Source organism: Bacillus rossius, chromosome 17, assembly GCF_032445375.1.
Source record: "Bacillus rossius redtenbacheri isolate Brsri chromosome 17, Brsri_v3, whole genome shotgun sequence".
Lineage (NCBI taxonomy): Eukaryota > Metazoa > Arthropoda > Insecta > Phasmatodea > Bacillidae > Bacillus > Bacillus rossius.
The window spans coordinates 22,782,849-22,799,920 of NC_086344.1; the positions used below are offsets into that span (position 1 = coordinate 22,782,849).

Genomic DNA, 17,072 nt, shown 5'->3' on the forward strand with positions numbered 1-17,072 from the left:
TCTTGAACCTCTTCTCAGAGCACACCAACTCCATTTTGAGCCTACGTCTCTTGTTCTCCATCAATTTTCCGAAGGTGGAGTTCACAGCCAACTTGAAGAACTCCTTCTCGAATTCGTTGGCTGCTGCTTTACGCTTGTTGGTGTTCAGTCGTATATAGGGCTCCAACCATGCCGACTGCTCAAACTGGAGGACTCGGTGTATCTTCGTCACTTTCAGCCCATGCGATACTGCTTGCTGGAGGTTTTTGTAGTGGACAATGTAGTGCTCTTTATTTTCCAGCGTTGTCATCAGCTTTGATTGTTTTGAGCCGGGAGGACATTGATTCACGGGGAGAAACGGAAGGTCTTTGTGACTTTCGTGGAGCTTGTGAGGGTACTCCACGTCACACTGAATTATGTAGCCAGTAGGTGAATTTTCCGGAATAGACATAACATCAACGGATGTGTCTGACCATTTGAAATGACGAATTGGAAGCGGCAGAGACATCGCCCACCCGTACAAATTATTTGCATCAATATACTCTAGGAATATGGATGGCTTGGAAGCATCATATGCCTCAGGCACATATGAATTATTCGCAACACAATGACGTTTGATGCTTTGTGCTACACCTCCACGAATACCGGCTTCTACAAACATGTACATATCATAATCGGTAAGAAGCTCTAGCTGTACACCTGTGGTTCGAAGCATCGCGTCGAAAGCGAACCCAGGACAAGAAATGTAGTGAGACGGGTCTAAACTATATGTCTCCAAACATATGGAACGGAAATTCTCGAATACATCTGCTAGGATCAGAACATCCGTCTTTAGGTACAAGTCAGCGTACTATCCTAAGGTAGCACACTGAAACTTGTCCCAGACTTTCATTGCATGAGCGTAATCCGTCTCTGAAATCCCAGTATCAGTCAGACTGTTGTAGAAATCATCGATGGTCGGAAGACTAGCATCATCTAGTCGAGCAAAAGAATCAACGAAGTCGTAGGGGAAGACTCCCTTGCGAGTAACCAATTCCAACTCATCAGGAGCGAAAAACTCAGCAGTACTGACAAACTTGTCTACAGGCAAAAACTCAGCAAGCGAAGCAAGACCCCGACTCATGAAACGGAATGTATCAACAAATTGGATGCTGAACTTATCATGCAACTTCTTGGAAAAAGTTATCAGCTTCTCTTCCGAATTAGGAATGATGAAGATGTCTTTAGTGTCGTACCCCAACTTCCTGATAATGAAGTTCTGATCGTACGCCAGATTGTGGAAGAACACAATCATCTTTTTCGGTCTGCGCCTGAGAAGGTTGCAGTCATTACATGCAGGTCCAATAAATTCGCCGGTGAAGTGATTATGATCACGAACTTTCTTTGCATTTCCTCCGAACTTTCCACCACAGTAGCAACACGCACTTGCTTGCAGAAAAGCAGTGTTCTGTGCATGTGTGAGAGGCGTCATCGGAACAGACGTAGAAAAAATTTTCTGTACGTCATGTCCAATCTCCACAATGCGAGATATGAACTTATCTTCTGCGTCACAACCACGATACACTTCAGGCTGTGAAGGAAGTGAAGAAGTGAGGTGTGCTGGAATGACGGAGTTATCTGCTTTCACATAAATGCAGTAGCTGTACGCTTTATGCTTTTGATACTGCAGCGTGTATGCTTCATCAGGATTCGGGTGACACGTATGGATTTTCTCCAGAATAGCTTCAAAGTCGCAATATACTACGATGGGCATCTTATCGCTGTGATGGAAGTTTTTGAACTTCAGAACAGGTGGCTGGCCGTTTTCATCGGTTGATGGCATCTCCATCCTAACAGCAGCATGCTGTTTGCAGAGCTCACTGTGTTTTGCCAAACACTGAAGACCAGTGAGCCCACTAACCCTATCCCGATCATCATAATGCTTGAAGCATCTTTTGCAAACATGAATTCGTTGCTCATGTGTAGTGAGTTGGGACCGAACCAGGGCAGAAAAATTTTTTATGAATGTGAAATGGGACAAATTGTCATTGACCAAGAGCAGAAGATCGAAATGATGTTCTTTCTCTTCAGGAGCGACTCGTGCAGGAACAACATTCAGGTTCTCGTCGATACTGTAAATGTTGATGGAGACTCCAGGGTTCTGTTTTTCAAACAGCGGTATTTGCTTGATTGGAGTAGGGAAGTCAATGTTGTTGAAATTGAATTTATCTTCCAAGTCGTGGTAGCGCTGGTTGACACGTTCAGGATGCTCACCTTCCACGTACTTCACAAGAATTGACCACTTAAAGCACATGTGATCATCCAGGTTTTGCGGATTGATCACTGCGAATTTGTCTTTGATGGAAGTAGGCAGTTCAATGTAGGAGCTGGCACGGAGTGGATCGAGCTTGTTGATTCTCAACTGTAGTCGCTTAACGGTCGACAAAGTCCATCCGGACCCCTTACCCATGTAATCTTCCTCCTCCTTGCAGATCTTAGAGATGGACTCGGCAACTGCTTCCTCCACCTCGTGAACTGCGTAGAGGGGGACATTCATGGTTTTGAAGGCCCTCTTGTCTTCGCTGCCATCCGTAGGTTTTTCGTAGTCGCACTCCAGCATTATGTTAAACTTCAGCGGCCCATTCTCTTCAATCTCCTCTATGAGCTGGCTTATTATATTTGCCTTGATGGAGTTGAGGTACGTACAAATGTCCTTGGCAGAACTTGAGGTATTTACATCAACGTACGTCTTCAAGTTACCCCTGAAACCTACTTCAGCGGTAATGAAGCCGTGGGTATTGGCCAAACCCATGCCGGTCACCACCTTTGTTCGGCTGGTTGAAGGCTTGGGCGTAACTGCAGGCTTAACTGCTGCCATCCTCTGCTTCTTTGTCGGAGGTGGAGCAGGCCCCTTGCATACCTTAATGTGGTTGCGAAGAGTGTCAGCCCTGGCGAACTCCTTAGCACAGTTTTGGCATGAATGTGCTATGCGGTTAGGGTTGAGGCCACAAGCCGACTTCTCATGACGTCTGGCATGGCTGGAGTTCTCAAAGACCTTGTAGCAGAAGCTACACCGCATGCCTGATGTCGTGGTGACAGCACCGGTACATGATGCAAGGTGCTGCTGCATATTGTCGCTGCGAGCAACCGTCTTGCCACATAGGTGGCACTGCTGGTAGTCATGTTGCTGCTGGTTCTCGGCACACTGTCGCTCGTGCCGGTAGCAATTCTTAGATGCCGTGAAGGAGGCAGAGCAGAAACGGCATTTCCGAACGGTAGACATCATCTCGACAATCGGTAGTCCGGTCTCGACGTACGGAACACGCGAAGGAAGCTCGACGTACAGAGAACTATAACAAAAGAACTAAGAAAACAATGCAGCTAGATATTAACACGAAAAAGTTGCAGACATAACCTCAAAACTCTTGCCCTCAAGCTTACTAACCTAAACTGATAGCAATGTTACTAAATAAAAAAGTTGCAAACATAACCTTAAAACTCTAGTCCTCAAGCTTACTAACCTAAACTACTAGCAATGTTACTAAATAAAATAAGTTGCAAACATAACCTCAAACTACTCCATGTACAATCCTAAAAATGGTAGAATATTTAAAGTACTGATAAAAGTTAAAGCTGAAAAATATTCAATGCTTACTAAAATGATTGAATACATAACCTCAAAACTACTCTAATTCACACCCCAAAAATGCTAGAATATTTAAAGTACATACTGATAAAAGTTTAAACTGAAAAAAATTCTGGTTACCTACATATAAGTGTACAGAGAAAAAACTAGCTAGCTGATAACCTACAAAAAAGCTGAGAAACATTCAATGTTAACGAAACATGAAACATACCTCAGAAAACGATGAAGTGGAGCTGTAGAACACGAAGTAGCGTTGGCGGTAGAAATCGTGGTAGCAGCGAAACTCACACACGAACTAGCTCACTCAAACTCTAAGAACACACTGAAGCTCCGACAGCTAGTCACGGCCTTTTATAGCCTCGGACCTGCCTGTTCTTGGAAAAAACATTAGGAACTGAGTATTTCTGGTGTATCCGCCAATAGGAATGTAGTACATGGAAGTACCATTGTCTTCGGAAAAACCCAGCATGACTCATGTGCATGTCGTAGCAGGTCTGTGAGGGGTGGGGGTAGAAATGTAACCTGACAGCCAAACATGGGAAACCACTCTCGGGTAAAACCACTAATGACCTAGGTGATTAGAGATTAGAGCGCGAGGCACTGCCTGCATCGTGACTCATCACTCAGGAATGATGTCTCGCAGTGCCGAGGGGACCCAAACAATAGACTTGACCGTGCATGTCACAACTGGTACATTAGTCCGCGATTTTGTGGCGCCATGAGGCGCTCTGTCTGAGCATGCCACAAACAGCTCGTCAAAGTGTCATCACGAAGCACTCGAGCTGCAGTCATGACGCGCATGCTACAACAGGCCCGTTAGTCACCGACTTCGTGGCGCCAAGCTGACACTCGGGTAGACAGGTAGCTAAATGATAATACTAGTAATGCAAGGAAATAAATAAACGGGTACGTTTAATACATTTATTAAAAGTAATAATACATTACAAAACTAAAACATTAAAAATTTATTCTACATTTATTATGACCAACATTCGTTTAAAAATTTTTAGCATTTCATTGCGAACAATCAGTTGATCATCCACAGTATGACACAATTTGCTGATGTTCCAGGAACCAACCCTTTTCACAACCATTTAAGGAGTCATTCCTTAAGCTCTATTTTGATTGGTCAAATAAAAATTCTCCCTCTCTTCCCCATTTACAATGATGCTGCTTCACCATCACGCTAAAATTCTGTAAGACCAAAAAAAAATTACTTCCCTTAAACCTTACGGTAGAAATTTCATCCTAGGATGCTGTTACTGCATCTAGAAATTAAAAATAATATTATCTCATACAGGTTTTATTTACATGTTAGACTTAACCATCCTACCACACACACGCACACACATGCACACACTTACACACACATGCATGCGCATGTGTGCACTGAGATGAAATACATACTTGTCCACAAAATGTGCTTTTATTTACAAAGGCAACATATTAAAACACATAATATTTAAATTTTGTGTAGATTGGATGGTACCAGAAACCATACTGCAAAACGAGCGGACAACACTCGAGTCTTTACTAGGATTGGGCTGACGGATTGCCTCTGTAACGCCCCTGTTGCCTTCAACGACTCAGAATTAATACGTTTATCCATCAAAAAACAACAACAGTTTAACTAAGCAAAAATACACCCCACACCCCTCAAAAAATTGTTTTTACACAAGGCATTATTTACATGGCAGTAGACCACGCATACGAAGTGCGCAGCTTCAGGTTAGAAATATTGATTAAAATAACTTCTAAAGATGCTAATTTGTTTATGAAAAAATTGCACATGAAATACGGACACTTGGTTATTTACACATACATACATACATACATACATACATACATACATACACCCTGCATGGCTTCAGAAGGAAGTACGATATTTTGAAAACCACTCAAGACTTACATCCGTTTATGAAAAGGAGCTAAAAATTAAAAAATTTCAAAGTTAATTTTAGAGATTAAACATCATGTGCAAGTCCTTGCATGCGAGAACAATTTATTACGCAATTATCTTCATTTTTCCCAAACCATAGGTCTGATGTCTGGATACAATACAAATCTCATACTTAACATATGCACTACGAGATGACTGCACGCCAGTCCAAGCCCCCTGCTCTTAGAGACGAAACTGCACTAGAAGCGTTAGCAAGCATTACAATCATCTCGCTTCACTAATGCAGATTCACATCTGACTAGGTGGACCTCCTGAAACAGTAAACATAGAACAGTGAAACACATTAAAATAATGCATTTCAAAATAATTTAATAATATATCACTGCATATTTCTCGAAAATCACCACGCAACTGGCAGCCCTTTCAATCACAATTCTGCGAATGCTATCACAGAATGCTATATTTAAAAAAGAAAGGATCATTCATTCCTTCATTATGGAACACAGTAATACATTACATGAAGAGAAAAAAAAAATGGCACACACTTCGTTCTTAGACTTGTGCCGACTCCTTGACAGAGAGAAAAGATTTTACACATAAAATAGTATATATTTATTCTCCAGCGATGAAGCTGTACTAATATCACCTTGAAAAGCTTAGATGATTTAGGGAGAGACAAAGTAAATATATTAACAAAAAAAAGTCGACTAAAAATAATTTACAAACAAAATACTTAATATTCATTCGATTAAATATTTTTTTCTCAATTTAATAAATGAGAGAACACACATTTGCTTAAATCACTATTTATCAATTTTAAACTCTCGTGTACATCAGAAAAAATATATAGTATCAGTCATTATTGGTTGTAATGTAAAAAATGCAAAACAGTTTCTTTGTGGAATGTGGAATGCTCACTCACGATCGAAAAGAGGGGCTTCGCTGTAACTCAAGTTGAAAGTTGACGTTTCTCATATATTTGGATATATAGTAATCAAGCAAGTAATAACTTTGGTGGTATAATCTCCGTCTGATTAAAGTTTATTTGCTAACATGAATTCACAAATTAAACGAATCTCTGAGTACATTTGCTTATCTTTTATAGAAAAAATGCACAGATTGATTGTTTTATCATGAATAACAAGGAGCACACTAAAAAAAACGAAATTCTAGCCAATAATAACCAACAGCACACGAACAATAGAAAAAAAAACGATTTGCCTGTAATAACGTGCAGCATGCGGAGAACATCACCAAAATATTGTCAAGAATATCCATCAGTACATGTATAATACCAATAAAGTCTTGACATGAAAAAGGATGAAATGCACGGAGAAAATCATCAAATTATTTCCAGGTAAAAAGATCAGAAGCACGTGAAAAAAAAAAACCAACAAAATTCTAACACAGTAAAGTTGAAGCACACGTATAAATCTATCGAAATTTCATATGAAAAAATAGGAGCACTCAAAGAAAACCATCAGGGAGAAGATGTCGTTTAAAAATATCATAAATTATCAATTTTTTAAAAATGTTCAAATTACATCCTATCAGAACTCTCATGTTGCTTAAGCAAAGAGTTCTAGCACAAGTCAGCTTGTGAACTCTTTGCTTAAGCAACATGGGAGTTCTGGTAGGATGTAATTTGAACATTTTTAAAAAATTGATAATTTATGATATTTTTAAACGAAATCTTCTCCCTGATGGTTTTCTTTGAGTGCTCCTATTTTTTCATATGAAATTTCGATAGATTTATACGTGTGCTTCAACTTTACTGTGTTAGAATTTTGTTGGTTTTTTTTTTCACGTGCTTCTGATCTTTTTACCTGGAAATAATTTGATGATTTTCTCCGTGCATTTCATCCTTTTTCATGTCAAGACTTTATTGGTATTATACATGTACTGATGGATATTCTTGACAATATTTTGGTGATGTTCTCCGCATGCTGCACGTTATTACAGGCAAATCGTTTTTTTTTTCTATTGTTCGTGTGCTGTTGGTTATTATTGGCTAGAATTTCGTTTTTTTAGTGTGCTCCTTGTTATTCATGATAAAACAATCAATCTGTGCATTTTTTCTATAAAAGATAAGCAAATGTACTCAGAGATTCGTTTAATTTGTGAATTCATGTTAGCAAATAAACTTTAATCAGACGGAGATTATACCACCAAAGTTATTACTTGCTTGATTACTATATATCCAAATATATGAGAAACGTCAACTTTCAACTTGAGTTACAGCGAAGCCCCTCTTTTCGATCGTGAGTGAGCATTCCACATTCCACAAAGAAACTGTTTTGCATTTTTTACATTACAACCAATAATGACTGATACTATATATTTTTTCTGATGTACACGAGAGTTTAAAATTGATAAATAGTGATTTAAGCAAATGTGTGTTCTCTCATTTATTAAATTGAGAAAAAAATATTTAATCGAATGAATATTAAGTATTTTGTTTGTAAATTATTTTTAGTCGACTTTTTTTTGTTAATATATTTACTTTGTCTCTCCCTAAATCATCTAAGCTTTTCAAGGTGATATTAGTACAGCTTCATCGCTGGAGAATAAATATATACTATTTTATGTGTAAAATCTTTTCTCTCTGTCAAGGAGTCGGCACAAGTCTAAGAACGAAGTGTGTGCCATTTTTTTTTCTCTTCATGTAATGTATTACTGTGTTCCATAATGAAGGAATGAATGATCCTTTCTTTTTTAAATATAGCATTCTGTGATAGCATTCGCAGAATTGTGATTGAAAGGGCTGCCAGTTGCGTGGTGATTTTCGAGAAATATGCAGTGATATATTATTAAATTATTTTGAAATGCATTATTTTAATGTGTTTCACTGTTCTATGTTTACTGTTTCAGGAGGTCCACCTAGTCAGATGTGAATCTGCATTAGTGAAGCGAGATGATTGTAATGCTTGCTAACGCTTCTAGTGCAGTTTCGTCTCTAAGAGCAGGGGGCTTGGACTGGCGTGCAGTCATCTCGTAGTGCATATGTTAAGTATGAGATTTGTATTGTATCCAGACATCAGACCTATGGTTTGGGAAAAATGAAGATAATTGCGTAATAAATTGTTCTCGCATGCAAGGACTTGCACATGATGTTTAATCTCTAAAATTAACTTTGAAATTTTTTAATTTTTAGCTCCTTTTCATAAACGGATGTAAGTCTTGAGTGGTTTTCAAAATATCGTACTTCCTTCTGAAGCCATGCAGGGTGTATGTATGTATGTATGTATGTATGTATGTATGTATGTGTAAATAACCAAGTGTCCGTATTTCATGTGCAATTTTTTCATAAACAAATTAGCATCTTTAGAAGTTATTTTAATCAATATTTCTAACCTGAAGCTGCGCACTTCGTATGCGTGGTCTACTGCCATGTAAATAATGCCTTGTGTAAAAACAATTTTTTGAGGGGTGTGGGGTGTATTTTTGCTTAGTTAAACTGTTGTTGTTTTTTGATGGATAAACGTATTAATTCTGAGTCGTTGAAGGCAACAGGGGCGTTACAGAGGCAATCCGTCAGCCCAATCCTAGTAAAGACTCGAGTGTTGTCCGCTCGTTTTGCAGTATGGTTTCTGGTACCATCCAATCTACACAAAATTTAAATATTATGTGTTTTAATATGTTGCCTTTGTAAATAAAAGCACATTTTGTGGACAAGTATGTATTTCATCTCAGTGCACACATGCGCATGCATGTGTGTGTAAGTGTGTGCATGTGTGTGCGTGTGTGTGGTAGGATGGTTAAGTCTAACATGTAAATAAAACCTGTATGAGATAATATTATTTTTAATTTCTAGATGCAGTAACAGCATCCTAGGATGAAATTTCTACCGTAAGGTTTAAGGGAAGTAATTTTTTTTTGGTCTTACAGAATTTTAGCGTGATGGTGAAGCAGCATCATTGTAAATGGGGAAGAGAGGGAGAATTTTTATTTGACCAATCAAAATAGAGCTTAAGGAATGACTCCTTAAATGGTTGTGAAAAGGGTTGGTTCCTGGAACATCAGCAAATTGTGTCATACTGTGGATGATCAACTGATTGTTCGCAATGAAATGCTAAAAATTTTTAAACGAATGTTGGTCATAATAAATGTAGAATAAATTTTTAATGTTTTAGTTTTGTAATGTATTATTACTTTTAATAAATGTATTAAACGTACCCGTTTATTTATTTCCTTGCATTACTAGTATTATCATTTAGCTACCTGTCTACCCGAGTGTCAGCTTGGCGCCACGAAGTCGGTGACTAACGGGCCTGTTGTAGCATGCGCGTCATGACTGCAGCTCGAGTGCTTCGTGATGACACTTTGACGAGCTGTTTGTGGCATGCTCAGACAGAGCGCCTCATGGCGCCACAAAATCGCGGACTAATGTACCAGTTGTGACATGCACGGTCAAGTCTATTGTTTGGGTCCCCTCGGCACTGCGAGACATCATTCCTGAGTGATGAGTCACGATGCAGGCAGTGCCTCGCGCTCTAATCTCTAATCACCTAGGTCATTAGTGGTTTTACCCGAGAGTGGTTTCCCATGTTTGGCTGTCAGGTTACATTTCTACCCCCACCCCTCACAGACCTGCTACGACATGCACATGAGTCATGCTGGGTTTTTCCGAAGACAATGGTACTTCCATGTACTACATTCCTATTGGCGGATACACCAGAAATACTCAGTTCCTAATGTTTTTTCCAAGAACAGGCAGGTCCGAGGCTATAAAAGGCCGTGACTAGCTGTCGGAGCTTCAGTGTGTTCTTAGAGTTTGAGTGAGCTAGTTCGTGTGTGAGTTTCGCTGCTACCACGATTTCTACCGCCAACGCTACTTCGTGTTCTACAGCTCCACTTCATCGTTTTCTGAGGTATGTTTCATGTTTCGTTAACATTGAATGTTTCTCAGCTTTTTTGTAGGTTATCAGCTAGCTAGTTTTTTCTCTGTACACTTATATGTAGGTAACCAGAATTTTTTTCAGTTTAAACTTTTATCAGTATGTACTTTAAATATTCTAGCATTTTTGGGGTGTGAATTAGAGTAGTTTTGAGGTTATGTATTCAATCATTTTAGTAAGCATTGAATATTTTTCAGCTTTAACTTTTATCAGTACTTTAAATATTCTACCATTTTTAGGATTGTACATGGAGTAGTTTGAGGTTATGTTTGCAACTTATTTTATTTAGTAACATTGCTAGTAGTTTAGGTTAGTAAGCTTGAGGACTAGAGTTTTAAGGTTATGTTTGCAACTTTTTTATTTAGTAACATTGCTATCAGTTTAGGTTAGTAAGCTTGAGGGCAAGAGTTTTGAGGTTATGTCTGCAACTTTTTCGTGTTAATATCTAGCTGCATTGTTTTCTTAGTTCTTTTGTTATAGTTCTCTGTACGTCGAGCTTCCTTCGCGTGTTCCGTACGTCGAGACCGGACTACCGATTGTCGAGATGATGTCTACCGTTCGGAAATGCCGTTTCTGCTCTGCCTCCTTCACGGCATCTAAGAATTGCTACCGGCACGAGCGACAGTGTGCCGAGAACCAGCAGCAACATGACTACCAGCAGTGCCACCTATGTGGCAAGACGGTTGCTCGCAGCGACAATATGCAGCAGCACCTTGCATCATGTACCGGTGCTGTCACCACGACATCAGGCATGCGGTGTAGCTTCTGCTACAAGGTCTTTGAGAACTCCAGCCATGCCAGACGTCATGAGAAGTCGGCTTGTGGCCTCAACCCTAACCGCATAGCACATTCATGCCAAAACTGTGCTAAGGAGTTCGCCAGGGCTGACACTCTTCGCAACCACATTAAGGTATGCAAGGGGCCTGCTCCACCTCCGACAAAGAAGCAGAGGATGGCAGCAGTTAAGCCTGCAGTTACGCCCAAGCCTTCAACCAGCCGAACAAAGGTGGTGACCGGCATGGGTTTGGCCAATACCCACGGCTTCATTACCGCTGAAGTAGGTTTCAGGGGTAACTTGAAGACGTACGTTGATGTAAATACCTCAAGTTCTGCCAAGGACATTTGTACGTACCTCAACTCCATCAAGGCAAATATAATAAGCCAGCTCATAGAGGAGATTGAAGAGAATGGGCCGCTGAAGTTTAACATAATGCTGGAGTGCGACTACGAAAAACCTACGGATGGCAGCGAAGACAAGAGGGCCTTCAAAACCATGAATGTCCCCCTCTACGCAGTTCACGAGGTGGAGGAAGCAGTTGCCGAGTCCATCTCTAAGATCTGCAAGGAGGAGGAAGATTACATGGGTAAGGGGTCCGGATGGACTTTGTCGACCGTTAAGCGACTACAGTTGAGAATCAACAAGCTCGATCCACTCCGTGCCAGCTCCTACATTGAACTGCCTACTTCCATCAAAGACAAATTCGCAGTGATCAATCCGCAAAACCTGGATGATCACATGTGCTTTAAGTGGTCAATTCTTGTGAAGTACGTGGAAGGTGAGCATCCTGAACGTGTCAACCAGCGCTACCACGACTTGGAAGATAAATTCAATTTCAACAACATTGACTTCCCTACTCCAATCAAGCAAATACCGCTGTTTGAAAAACAGAACCCTGGAGTCTCCATCAACATTTACAGTATCGACGAGAACCTGAATGTTGTTCCTGCACGAGTCGCTCCTGAAGAGAAAGAACATCATTTCGATCTTCTGCTCTTGGTCAATGACAATTTGTCCCATTTCACATTCATAAAAAATTTTTCTGCCCTGGTTCGGTCCCAACTCACTACACATGAGCAACGAATTCATGTTTGCAAAAGATGCTTCAAGCATTATGATGATCGGGATAGGGTTAGTGGGCTCACTGGTCTTCAGTGTTTGGCAAAACACAGTGAGCTCTGCAAACAGCATGCTGCTGTTAGGATGGAGATGCCATCAACCGATGAAAACGGCCAGCCACCTGTTCTGAAGTTCAAAAACTTCCATCACAGCGATAAGATGCCCATCGTAGTATATTGCGACTTTGAAGCTATTCTGGAGAAAATCCATACGTGTCACCCGAATCCTGATGAAGCATACACGCTGCAGTATCAAAAGCATAAAGCGTACAGCTACTGCATTTATGTGAAAGCAGATAACTCCGTCATTCCAGCACACCTCACTTCTTCACTTCCTTCACAGCCTGAAGTGTATCGTGGTTGTGACGCAGAAGATAAGTTCATATCTCGCATTGTGGAGATTGGACATGACGTACAGAAAATTTTTTCTACGTCTGTTCCGATGACGCCTCTCACACATGCACAGAACACTGCTTTTCTGCAAGCAAGTGCGTGTTGCTACTGTGGTGGAAAGTTCGGAGGAAATGCAAAGAAAGTTCGTGATCATAATCACTTCACCGGCGAATTTATTGGACCTGCATGTAATGACTGCAACCTTCTCAGGCGCAGACCGAAAAAGATGATTGTGTTCTTCCACAATCTGGCGTACGATCAGAACTTCATTATCAGGAAGTTGGGGTACGACACTAAAGACATCTTCATCATTCCTAATTCGGAAGAGAAGCTGATAACTTTTTCCAAGAAGTTGCATGATAAGTTCAGCATCCAATTTGTTGATACATTCCGTTTCATGAGTCGGGGTCTTGCTTCGCTTGCTGAGTTTTTGCCTGTAGACAAGTTTGTCAGTACTGCTGAGTTTTTCGCTCCTGATGAGTTGGAATTGGTTACTCGCAAGGGAGTCTTCCCCTACGACTTCGTTGATTCTTTTGCTCGACTAGATGATGCTAGTCTTCCGACCATCGATGATTTCTACAACAGTCTGACTGATACTGGGATTTCAGAGACGGATTACGCTCATGCAATGAAAGTCTGGGACAAGTTTCAGTGTGCTACCTTAGGAGAGTACGCTGACTTGTACCTAAAGACGGATGTTCTGATCCTAGCAGATGTATTCGAGAATTTCCGTTCCATATGTTTGGAGACATATAGTTTAGACCCGTCTCACTACATTTCTTGTCCTGGGTTCGCTTTCGACGCGATGCTTCGAACCACAGGTGTACAGCTAGAGCTTCTTACCGATTATGATATGTACATGTTTGTAGAAGCCGGTATTCATGGAGGTGTAGCACAAAGCATCAAACGTCATTGTGTTGCGAATAATTCATATGTGCCTGAGGCATATGATGCTTCCAAGCCATCCATATTCCTAGAGTATATTGATGCAAATAATTTGTACGGGTGGGCGATGTCTCTGCCGCTTCCAATTCGTCATTTCAAATGGTCAGACACATCCGTTGATGTTATGTCTATTCCGGAAAATTCACCTACTGGCTACATAATTCAGTGTGACGTGGAGTACCCTCACGAGCTCCACGAAAGTCACAAAGACCTTCCGTTTCTCCCCGTGAATCAATGTCCTCCCGGCTCAAAACAATCAAAGCTGATGACAACGCTGGAAAATAAAGAGCACTACATTGTCCACTACAAAAACCTCCAGCAAGCAGTATCGCATGGGCTGAAAGTGACGAAGATACACCGAGTCCTCCAGTTTGAGCAGTCGGCATGGTTGGAGCCCTATATACGACTGAACACCAACAAGCGTAAAGCAGCAGCCAACGAATTCGAGAAGGAGTTCTTCAAGTTGGCTGTGAACTCCACCTTCGGAAAATTGATGGAGAACAAGAGACGTAGGCTCAAAATGGAGTTGGTGTGCTCTGAGAAGAGGTTCAAGAAGTTGGTGTGCCGCCCGTCCTTCAAGGATCGCACAATGTACGAACCGAATTTGACGCTTGTACACCTGAACCATGAAACAATAATTTTCGATAAGCCGATCTATGCCGGACTAGCCGTTCTCGACCTCTCAAAAACACTCATGTACGACTTTCATTATAATACCATGAAGCCTAAATACTCTGAAAACATTCATCTGGCATACATGGACACCGATAGTTTCGTATACGAGATACAAACCGATGATTTCTACCATGACCTCAAAGCCGACCCTACACTGATGGAGAAGTTCGACACCAGCTGCTACCCTCCTGACCACCCTTGCTTCTCCCCCACCAACAAGAAAGTTGTTGGTAAATTCAAAGATGAATGTGGGGGGGAAGTGATGGAGGAGTTTGTAAGCTTACGAGCCAAACTCTACGCTTACAGGTGTGGTGGTAAGGTCGATAAGAAGGCTAAGGGTATCCAGCGATGTGTGGTTAAAAACCGCATCACATTCAGTGACTACCTGGATGCCCTGCAAGAACACCGCACAAGGAGGGCTGGTGTAAGAGCTATTCGCTCCCGGCAGCACATACTATACAGTGAATATAGCAATAAGCTGGCGATCACGTGGGAGGACGACAAACGACTGATCTGCGAAGATGGTATCTGCACAGTCCCCCACGGATATGTTGGAGGCGACGAATGATTTATTTTCCGGACATAGTTTTTCTGCTGTATTTATTTTCTGTTTTTGTTGTATAGTTTTCATTTTGTTGTATAGTTTATGTGTTTGCTGTACAGTTTCCGTTTTTGTTGTATAGTTTCCGTTTTTTGTTTTATAGTTTATGTTTTTGCTGTACAGTTTCCATTTTTGATGTAAAGCTTCAGTATTTTTATTTATAGTTTCTGTTTTTGTTCCATTTTTGCTGTGTAAAATATGTTCTTAATTTAATAAATACAATTTTACATACATATTGTTTATTATTTTTATATAGAACCTACATCCCACGAGGTACTGATACTTATACTTGTCTTACAGAATGGTGAAATGATATTATACGCAGACATTAAAAATATCTGCTTCCATGCAGCTTTTAAACACGAGTACGCAAACATGAGAAGAGATTATTACTTGTGAGTTAGGACTCTGAAAAATTTCTGGTCAGCTAAGATGGAGTAATAAATGTTTTTTTAATTATCATTACTTTAACCATCGCATCCAAAACGATAGTATTGATAACATATATTTTAGTCAAAACCTATAAATGATAAGACTTTAAGAAAAAATGGTGGTTACAACAACAAAATGACTGGATTTTTGTGGATTTTGTGGATTTTGTGGATTTTTGTGAATTTTGTGGATTTTTGTGGATTTTTGTCTATAAGGTTCATAATAATGCTGGTACGGGATAGGAACTCGACCTTACATACTCTAACGTACTTTAGAAACCTACAACTGATGATAACATCCATCAGATGAAATCAAGATGGCGATCTCCACTAAATAAGATGGCTGCCTCCAGCAGACAACGATGGTATATATTTTTTCCTGATTTTCTAAGTTAATAATTATGATTTTCCAAGATGGTTGATGTAATGAAAAATTGTAACAGGAATGAGTGGGGCGTTCGATGCGTAGGTTTTAAATTAATATTTTATGAAATAATATATTTTTAAATTTTATTTAAAAATTTTGATTATTTTTTTTTATAAATTTAAAAAAAATTTTTAATTAAAATCGGATAATAAATAAAGATTTTCAAGATGGCGGATGAAACTCGAAATGTGTCGGGGATGTTCTAAAAAACAAAATGACGGATAGAAACAAAATGGCCGCCGGGGTCAAAGGTCAAGGTCAAATCCAAGATGGCCACCAGAAGTGGCATAATCCAAGGTGGCCGCCGGAAGTGGCGTAATCCAAGATGGCCGCCGGAAGTGACATAATCCAAGATGGCCGCCGGAAGTGACGTAATCCAAGATGGCCGCCGTGGCTCCTAGGCTCCCGACCCATGACCCGGTGTCCCCATACCTACCAAATACACCTACTTCCAGTAGAAGTCATTTCATCGCCAAAGAAAAGTCTAGAAAGGGTCAGGGATATCTCAAGAAAAAGTAAAGGATACTGATACTCAGTGATAGTCAGGAAAAGGTCAGGAAAAGCCATGGATACTCAGAGATTGTCAGTAAAAAAAGTCAGGCTTAGCCAAGTATAACCAGGAAAAAAATTCACGTAAAGTCGAGGAAAATTCGGGAATACTCGGCGATAGTCAAAGAAAAATCAGGAATAGGTAGGGATAGCCAAGTAAAAGTCAGGAATAGCCAAGTATAACCAAGGGGAGAAGTCGGGAATACTCGGTGATAGTCAAGGAAAAGTCAGGAATAGGAAGGGATAATCAAGGAGAAGTCAAGAAAAGTAGTGGATACGCAGAGATAGTTAGGTAAAGGTCAGGAATAGCCAAGTATAACAAGAGAAAAGTCAGGAAAATTCATGAATGGTCGGGAATATTCGTCGATAGTTAAAGTAAAGTCAGGAATAGGTGAGGATGGTCAAAAAAAAGTTAGTAAAAGTCATATATACTTAAAGATAGTCATTAAATTTCTGTAGTAGCTAATGACTACCAAGCAAGTCTAACAAAAATTTGTTATCTGTAAAGTCAGTTTACGGACGATAGTTTAACGTGACAACGTCATAACAAAACATTGATGAAATATTTGCATACTTTTATGAATAAAATTGAACCATTTTTATTGAATTATCACTATTTTGTATGGATACAAAGAAGGAGTGAAATTAAATCTACAATTTCATTGATAAATTTACTTTTATTTGCACTCATTAATTCAAAAATGTTTATTACTTTAACGAAGAGATTATTTTAACTGTAACTTTTGTACATGT

The 17,072-nt window shown here is 40.0% G+C and overlaps 1 protein-coding gene across 3 annotated transcripts in view; it reads left to right on the forward strand.

Annotated features, from left to right (window-relative positions):
• The window catches only part of LOC134540544 (esterase E4-like), a 761,050-nt gene that overhangs the window by 697,399 nt on the left and 46,579 nt on the right, over positions 1-17,072 (forward strand). The window lies entirely within an intron of this gene.